The following is a 9,469-nucleotide window of genomic DNA, read 5'->3' as shown; positions in this document are numbered from 1 at the left end:
AAAGTTATCCTCTCCTTTAGATTGTCTAGCCTTAATTAATTAATTTGGCGGTGGTCGTAACAGAATGGACGTTAGGGTTTTTTTCCCCGGTCTTTTCCTCCTTCGCAGTACGGGTTCGAGCCTGCCTTCCTATCACCACTTTTTTTTTTTTTTGCTCAACATACATTTCCAAACACCCCGGCAACGCCGGGCTGAAATTCTAGTATATATATATATATAAGTTAACATGTCTGTGTGTCTGTCTGTGTACATTTCCCTACGCAATAACTCTGTCAATTTTTAGTCTACATAGTCGAAATTTGATATACAGGATACTGAGATTTGAAAAAATCGATGTGATCGGGGGTCGGCCAGAAATTGGGCTGTTAAGGGGTCAAAGTTCAACGATTTGACCTTTGAGAACTCTACCAAACTCCTCCGACAATTTTGGGTCTAAACACTTGAAATTTTAGATATGGGTTCCTTGGACATGGATCTAACTTAATAACTTGATTAGAGCCTAAAACAATAAATTTTAAGGGGCTATAATAGAGGTCAAAGTTTAAAAAATTGACCGTTTTTTTTTGCTTAGCATACACCTCAAAACACCCGGGCAACGCCGGGCACCCATGTTAGTATATCTATAAAAGTGAACGCGTGTGTGTGTGTGTGTGTGTGTGCGTGTGTCTGTACATTTCCTTACGCAATAACTTTGTCAATTTTGAGTCTACAGACTCGAAATTTGATATAAAGGGTCCTGAGATTTGGGAAGATCGATGTGATCGGTTGTTGGCCTCCGACAATTTTGGGTCTAAACACTTGAAATTTTAGATATAGGTTCCTTGGACATGGATCTAACTTAATAATTTGATTTGAGCCCAAAACAATAAATGTTAAGGGGTCATAATAGGGGTCAAAGTTTTAAAAAAATTGATCGTTTTTTTAGTTTTTTTGCTCAACATACACCTCCAAACACCCGGGAAACGCCGGGCACCCATGCTAGTATATCTATAAAAGTGAACGTATCTGTGTATCTGTGGATCTGTGTGTCTCTGTGTGTACATTTCAATACGCAATAACTCTGTCAATTTTAAGTCTACAGAATCAAAATTTCATATACAGGTACTGAGATTTGGAAAAATCTTTGTGATCCGTTTTCGCACAGAAATTTGGCTGTTAAGGGGTAAAAGTTCAAGATTTGACCTTTGAGAGCTCTGCTAAACTCCTCCGCCAATTTAGGGTTCAAACCCTTGAAATTTTATAAATAGATTTCATGGACATGGATCTAACTTATTAACTTGATTTGAGCCCAAAACAACAAATGTTAAGTGGTCATAATAGGAGTCAATTAAAAAAAAATTGACACCTTTTTTTCTTGCTCAACATACACCTCCAAACACCCGGGCAACACCGTGCTGAAATACTAGTATATATATATATATATATATATATATATATATATATATATATATATATATATATATATATATATATCGCGGACTATTTCGCCAGACTAACAGTTATCCTGACGAATTCTTTTAATAGAAAAAAAACTTTGTGTAGCTCACGTGCTATAACTAGGTATTTTGACACTATTATGTATATACACCCAGATGCTTATATGTTTGCAGAATATTATGGTTTGTTTTTAAATGAAGATTGTATTTTTATGCGAAAAAAATAAATATCGTTTACTTTATTATTAAAAGATGAAAGCATGCTTTTAGTTTTTTTTTTTTTTTTTACACAAAATGCGTGATTTTAAGAATGAGAGAAATAATAGGACAGGAAATGCATTTTTAAAATCTATATTTATAAAAATAATTAATAAAATTCGAAGATTGACTTTTATAAAAAAGAAAAATACGCGAAAAAGACGCCCATGAATGTAATCATGTTAATAGTAGTTAAAAACCTGTAGATGTTTTGTAAAAGTCTTTTATCGACAGTTTGACTCTTCGACAGCTCTTGCTTTCTATAACTTCAGACAATGACCTTACCTTTTAGTGCAAGAGTCTATATATACATGGCTATATAGTACGAAATGGCAAATTTTTGTTGTGCGATTGAATCTGTTTTTGATAATTTATTACTCGATAATCTTGCTTTATGACAATAAAGATTGGCAATGTTAACTAACGAATTATAAGGAATTGTTTTTGTTCTCCTATCTAAAGACGACATGACGTTATTTCAGTTAATTAAGAGAATCATATCTCTCTAACAACCGATTATTACTTTTTAAATATGAAATCAAAAACCTGGTTTATATGTATTTAAATTGGTTTATAGAAAACTGGAAGACGCATTAATTCAGTTTTAATCCATTAGCATTTTACTTACTTTTATGATATTAAAATAATCGAAATAAATTAAAAAGTTAATATTTATGTAAACATATATAATTGTTTATCTGATAGTTAAAACTTATTTTTATATTATACTGATTTAACTCAGTGTTTGAGAGATAAAGATAGGCACGACCAAAAAGGAAAAAGAAAATAAGTATTTTTTGACGGAGTCTCTCTTTAAAAATCTATAAACAAATTCGAATTTAACTCCAAAGTTATACCATAAGCGATCTGAAGATTAAAAAGAGTGTGAAACCATGGTTATTGCGCGCAATTCTTTTAAGTTCCCTACGTATATGCACAGAAAAATGAAAATAATATCCGAGAGTATGCTATAAATAATACCGCGGGAAAGTTGCAAATACGTAATAGTCATTAATTAATGATATTTCGGTTAAATCTTTACTCCCTTTCGAACACACAGAGAAAAACATTACAAATGAACAAAATCAGTAAGAACCACAGAAAAGAAAAAAAGTAAACTATAATACGTGGTGGAGCTTGTAAGAGAAATATAGGAAAGGTGATAACAAGAGACGATTCTGCTTTTAATTAAGCTCATGCATAGCTTTAAAGAGGTAAATATGACTAAAAAAAAAGAAGCACAATTATTCATTCATCCTGAAATTATGATGCATTACAGTCGAATACAGAGCGATTAAATGAAGCACACGTTCATGTAACATCGCACCTTTTAGCAACAAATCTATCTTAATAGAAAACAAACCCTTCTTATAACAGATTTATAATGATGTAATTTAAGTTCACATAATCTAAGGTTTTCTTACGCAAACTAACTACCGTATCTTAAACCATCATCACGTCAAACCTCAGCCTAGACAAAATAGTGGGTGACGGGAACGAAGGAGAAATGGGGGCGAAAAGCATATTTTTAACCGAACTAAATTAGAATGCGGGTGAAAGAAAGAAGCAAAATCTATTATACATATTTTGTATTTCTCTGACAGCGTGAGAAAGAGGGGAAGATGAAGATGGAGGTGTTTAGTTCTCTCCCACTGCAAGAACTTAGACACCAGGGTCAGAAAGTGGGATTGAGAAGTTGGCGCCCCCGAGGAGGGACACTCTAATTTGCAAAGTAGCTTATGTAGCCCCGTCTCATTCCCCGGAATAGCACTTCAGGGATTAGTAATAACCTAACCCCTTCTTAAAGAGAGGAGAAAGCCTGGGAGGGTGGACCTCCTAGAATTGCACAGGCATAGCATTACACTGCAATCAACAGGAATGCTCCAGTCTCTGTTGAGTTTGAGTCCCGAGACTAAAACATCCCTGAAGATGAATGTGAAGATGGTAATAAAAAGTATTTTTTAAAGTAGATATGTAAGTAGAGACATTGTTTTAATTCTTGTCTATATATATATATATATATATATATATATATATATATATATATAGATAGATAGATAGATATATAGATAGATATATAGATATATAATATATATATAGACAGATAGACAGATAGATAGGTAGATAGATATAACCACATGTTATTTTGAATTAATGTTCTTGTATGCACTTACAAAAGGCAGAGATCGGTTAGGTGTCTATTGCCTGTACAATTAAGAAGATCGGCGTAAACAAAATGCAAGTAGCAAAGGACAAACACAGATGAATAATTATAAAGGAAAGTTGTATTTATTTTGCCATAAATATACGAGAAAAATGTAGAGGAAACTGGAGAAGTGGATAGATGAAGATTCTAGAAGCAGGAAAGCCGGAGAAGACACGTATTATACCTGGACAGCAGTTCAGACTGAGTAGACAGAAATACAGACTCTGTATAGCTGAAAAGGCTGGAGATGTGGAAACTGAATCATGGACAACATGGAATGACGTCATAAAGGGATTGGCGTGATTGACCCGACTGAGGTGTGATGAGATTTCTCAGGTAGGTCCAGTCCGTGAGGACATGGTCAAAGTCTGGATCGGCAGGAACCGAAGTTGCAGGAATAAAAGTGAGGAAGCTGGATCCTGGCATCGACGGTCACTGAAACAGAGGGCCGAGTGTTGACGGACATTGATATAGGGAGCATGGCTGGAAACTACAGCAATGAGCTGGAAGTGCCGGAGTTATCCGGAAGCTGCAGGAGTGAGCTGGGAGCTGTAAAGTGAGCTGGAGCTGCAAGTGTTGGAGCAGAAACTGGAGTCAGGTGATTAAAGCAGGCAGCAAGGTGGAAAGATTGAATAACATTCTAGTAATTTGAGGACCTGCCCTGAAAAGAGGAATTTGGTTTGCTATTGGTGCTTTGTTCTACCTTGGACTTAACGACTGGCCACGCAGTTGAAGGTGGGGGTCTCTCGACGCCGGCTAAGACCGGCGCGCATCTGGGCCACAATTAATTAATTATAATTAATTAGCGACAGAATTTATTTACTAAGATGGTTACTGATTGTATTTAGATAGTTTTTAATCAACATTTAGGAAAGTTGAACCACGTGTGTTTTAAGGATCAAGGGTTTACGGACGCGGCTTAACGCATACGTATATTTGGAAAAAAGGTTATTTTGAATCTGTAACATTCTAATGTAAACCAAAGGTAAAACGATAAAAGCGACACACTAAATTTCTATTTATTTTATGATGACATCACATTTTGATATTCAATCCATTTTTGTTATTCAATTCATCGACTATTGTTTCAGAGGCGAGGAGTGGCCAAACTGAATGCGATTCTCGTCTGATAACCGCGGCTGTTATGATGGTCATCCACATCGTCATCTTTGGTTCGCAGTAGGTTGACCATGCATAAAGAAACTGTTCTTTAAATGAAACATGGAATCACAAATATACGGTTCATTAATTTATTAGACTCCCCAGAAAATATATTTCAATGGAACGTCCTTGTTTTAAGTTCTCAGGGAAAGAATGGCCAAAATACAAGTCGCAAGCAAACATGTCTGACCCGGCATAGTTCAGATAAAAAAACAGCGAGCACATCAGATCATATGCAGCTATGATGTTAACACCTTCTTACACTTTGGAAAGGTAGCTCGCATCCATTCTCATATACACATTTACGATCAAATATTTAACAACACTGACTCTTACGATGAATGGTGATTCTTGTCCTGGAAGTCAGTAAGATGAAGAGACTATCAAAAAGATACAACATATAACATATTTAAATCGGTTGGGGAAAGGGAAATAATGTTCCCAACTTCTTCAATAACCCAGTGTTTGAGAGATAAAGATAGGCACGACCAAAACGGAAAAAGAAAATAAGTATTTTTTGACGGCGTCTCTCTTTAAAAATCTATATAAAAAAAATCAAGTAATTATCCAATCAATACGAAATTTTCACCGTGAAAAATGAACCTTATAATGGCGTATTTTTTCATAATCGATATATATATATATATATATGTATGTCTATATATATATGTATATATATATATATATGTATGTAAGTATATATACCAGTAGTCAAGAATTTTAGCGAAAGAACGAACCCATTAAATTATCGCCCCATTAGCCTCCTCCCACTTTTTTCCAAAACATTTGAGACCTTAATTAACCATGCTCTAGTCCATCACCTATCTATCCTTGAACCTCTGTTGTTCCTAATATTCATAAATGACCTCCCTGACAAAATTGCCTCTGAGTAGGGTATATATGCTGATGACACCACACTCTATAACAGGCACGACAGGAAAATAAATGAACACATATCTAAAGAATTGGCAGAAACAGTAGAGGATGACCTCCAATCTGTAGTGGCATGGGGACAAAAACGGATGGTCACGTTCAATGCCGCCAAGACTAAGCTAGTTTCCTTCAATAATTACAAGACACCTTCTCTACCACCAATAGCAATGACCAACGACACTTTATCTGAGAATACATCTTTTAAACTCATTGGCCTAACGTTCACAGGAAACATGAGTTGGAACAATTACATTGAAAGCTTTGCCAGGGTCGCTGCAAAGAAGGTAGGCTCTCTCTACTGTGCTAGCAAAAATTACTAACACCCGAAAGTATCCTGTACCTCTATAAGGCCACGATTCCCCATGTATGGAGTATTGCTGTCATATTTGGGCTGGTGCTACTAGTCTCTCGCTCCTAGACAAGGTTCAAAAGAGAGTCGCCAATCTGATAGGCCCTGAACTGGCATCTAAGCTTCAGCCTCTGTCCCATCGACGAAATCTTGCATCCCTTTGCCTGTTCTACAAGTATTTTAATGGAGAATGCTCCGAAGAACTGCAAGCACTTGTGCCCCCACGACGCTAACACCCTCGACAAACCCGATAGGCAACTAAATCTCACCCCCACACAGTAGAGATCCCTAGATGTAAAAGATCTTTCTACTCCAGTAATTTCTTCCCCAGAACCGCTAGACTTTGGAATTCCATTCCAGGTCCCTGCTTCCCCAACTGTACTGACGTGCAGAAGTTCAAGTATAACGTGAACAGACATCTTGCTGCCCAAATCCCCACATAGTACCCCAGTAGATGTTACCCCTGATAGAAGCCCCCTATACCAAAGTGGCAATGTGCCTTGTTTGGGGTGAAAATGTAATAATAATAATAATAATAATAATAATAATAATAATAATAATATATATATATATATATATATATATATATATATATATATATATATATATATATATTTATATACACACGAATAACTTCAATCCCAGTGTTATCAAATGCTTATAATTAAGCATCCTCATGAGTAAATAAATGTTTTTCATTTCATTCATCATTTTCAATCCTTTCAAAATGTTCATCATCATTCAACAGACAGACCAAGAAGCTAGAGTTTTAATTATAGATTATTTTTTTATTATTGTAAATTATAATTAGCATTAGTGTTTGGATATTCTTTCACGCATTTCTTTTGAAAGACTCTTCTGATATTAAGCGTTCGGTTTCGGCGTTTGCACGGAAAACTAAATTCCACTATTTTAAGTACCTATATGCACAGGTGTCATTTGATAATGTGGTATAAAGCTTGCGACTATGCGGATTCGTGTCATGTCTCCGTCTTTGAAAGTGTGTTTGAACTCGGATTTTATGATTATCCATTATTTTTATTTGTTTTCCCACCTTTTCATCTCGCACATGTTTTAAACGTTGTTTGCTCGCATACCTTCTCGTCCGTGAGACTTGTAGCAAACTAATACTCGCATAACGATCTTATCGCCCCCCCCACAAAAAAACTGGAAACAGGCATAAAAATACAGCAATAAATAGTTAATACAGTCATAAATACATGAATGTAACTAAATAAAAATAAGTGAAAATACTTCTTATACTTTTGTTTCAATCGTTTTTGAGTGATCTTCATTCATCTGATAAGGCATTCGTTTCTTTTAATTCGACACGGCGCTATGGGGTGAGGACATATGGACCAAACCTCAACTCGTTCGAATAGGATCACATCACCACATCAGTATCATCAGAACTTGCCAAGGATGCACTAATTGAACTTTGTATGAAAATTCTTGGAGACAGACTAACAATCCTCAAATTAGCACACTCATCTTCGTGTCAACCCAGTACTCCTGTTGTACTTTCGGTCAAGAATGCATCAGCAAAAGTCAAAACACCGCCTGATTCTGCCGACATGACGGAGCCATTGCATGAGGTAAAAGGTTTTATTTTACATTAAATAATCAACGGGCGAAAACGTTCCACCATTAAAACGATAATGATTGGTTTGCAATAGAATGCATGTTTGTCGCAAAGGCTGTACTCGCGTACTTACCTAATTATATGTTGTGAAACTTTTCAAACAACTCCAAGAGACTGCAAAAATATGGAATCTACGAATATCGTGGTGATTACAATTGGCTAGAATTATAAGAATACTCGTCCTATGATAGGTAAAATGAATTATCTGAACAGAATACCCCCTACGAAGATTAAAATTTATATATAATGCTACTACACTTTTTTGTCAGAAATCGTTATTCAAATTTTGATCAAAACCCTTCACATCTCGAAAATGAAGAAATTTATGATTTGTGATCATGGGATCTCGAGAAGAAACTAAAATTCAAGTAATCTTTCTTAATTGGTGTGTCATGACTAGTGATCAAATTTAACGAAAATCTGAAATGTTTGAATTTTTAAATTTAAATTAATAATAGTTATTAATTGATGTCTAATACCTATTGTTAATAAGATTTCTTAAATATCGAAGATTCCTGTCTCTCTACATTAAAAGTAAATTAAACTATATTAAATGTGGGTTACAATAATGTACCTATTTACAATGCCTCCCCACGGGACAGAGTTAGACACCAGGGTCGTTTTTTTTTTAACGTGGAGAAAAGGTACAAAAATAAAAATTGTCTCAGTCGTGAAGGATTTCTCCTCCGCCGAAAGAGAACAAGAAATCTGAAGAACAGATACTACACTTTGATCTTAACCAAAAGGCCAAGATATTGTAGCTGGTTACAATAATGTAGCCCACATTTGAGCAGCTTATGCTTAGAAGCTATGTTTCAAAATTCACAATGATCAGTAATATTTTTCAGAACTGAATCATATAATACAAATATATAAGCGTACACATACACATATATATATGTATAAAAATATATTTGTGTTTGTATCTTTCAAGAAAATTTATAAGAACTGTTCAGTGTAAAAGATTGATGGATGTTTACGTTTAACACATAAAATCTAAGCAAACAATGGCATTTTAAATTCCACTGACAATGTGTTCATCCATAGTTTTACTTGCCAAATTAAAAAAAACAAAACAAAACCAATGTAACTCTTTACAATTGTAGGAATAAACAGAAATTTACCAAAAAATAGAACCAATAAGATCACCACCAGAGAAAAATCCTCCAGCAAAATAAATAAATAAATAAATGAATACAAATAAAAATAAATAAACTGTCCGTTATGAGATAAAAAGCTACTTATTTATGAATAGAACTACTAGTTCTGTATGACTGTAATGCTTTTTATTTACAACTAGCGGGGGTACCCGGCGTTGCCCGAGTGTTTGTTTCCGGGACGGGGGGGGGGAGTTTTAAAAAATGTTATGGTAGGTAAGTAGGAAGGATCAAACCCGGAGTCATGAGTAAAAGTAGGGAAATAAAGTGTGAAAAAAAAACAACAAAAAAACATCTGCAACGTTAACAGTTCGGCCACCAAGAAAA

General features: G+C 35.0%; 1 pseudogene; it reads right to left on the bottom strand.

Moving 5' to 3' along the window:
- Positions 1-8,624: 8,624 nt before the first annotated feature.
- LOC145240505 (U2 spliceosomal RNA) lies at positions 8,625-8,741 on the bottom strand (annotated as a pseudogene).
- Between the last annotated feature and the right edge of the window lie 728 nt (positions 8,742-9,469).

Source organism: Euprymna scolopes, chromosome 19 (genome assembly GCF_053919585.1).
Source record: "Euprymna scolopes isolate OS-2025 chromosome 19, ASM5391958v1, whole genome shotgun sequence".
NCBI lineage: Eukaryota > Metazoa > Mollusca > Cephalopoda > Sepiida > Sepiolidae > Euprymna > Euprymna scolopes.
This window is presented reverse-complemented; position numbering and strand designations above follow the sequence as displayed.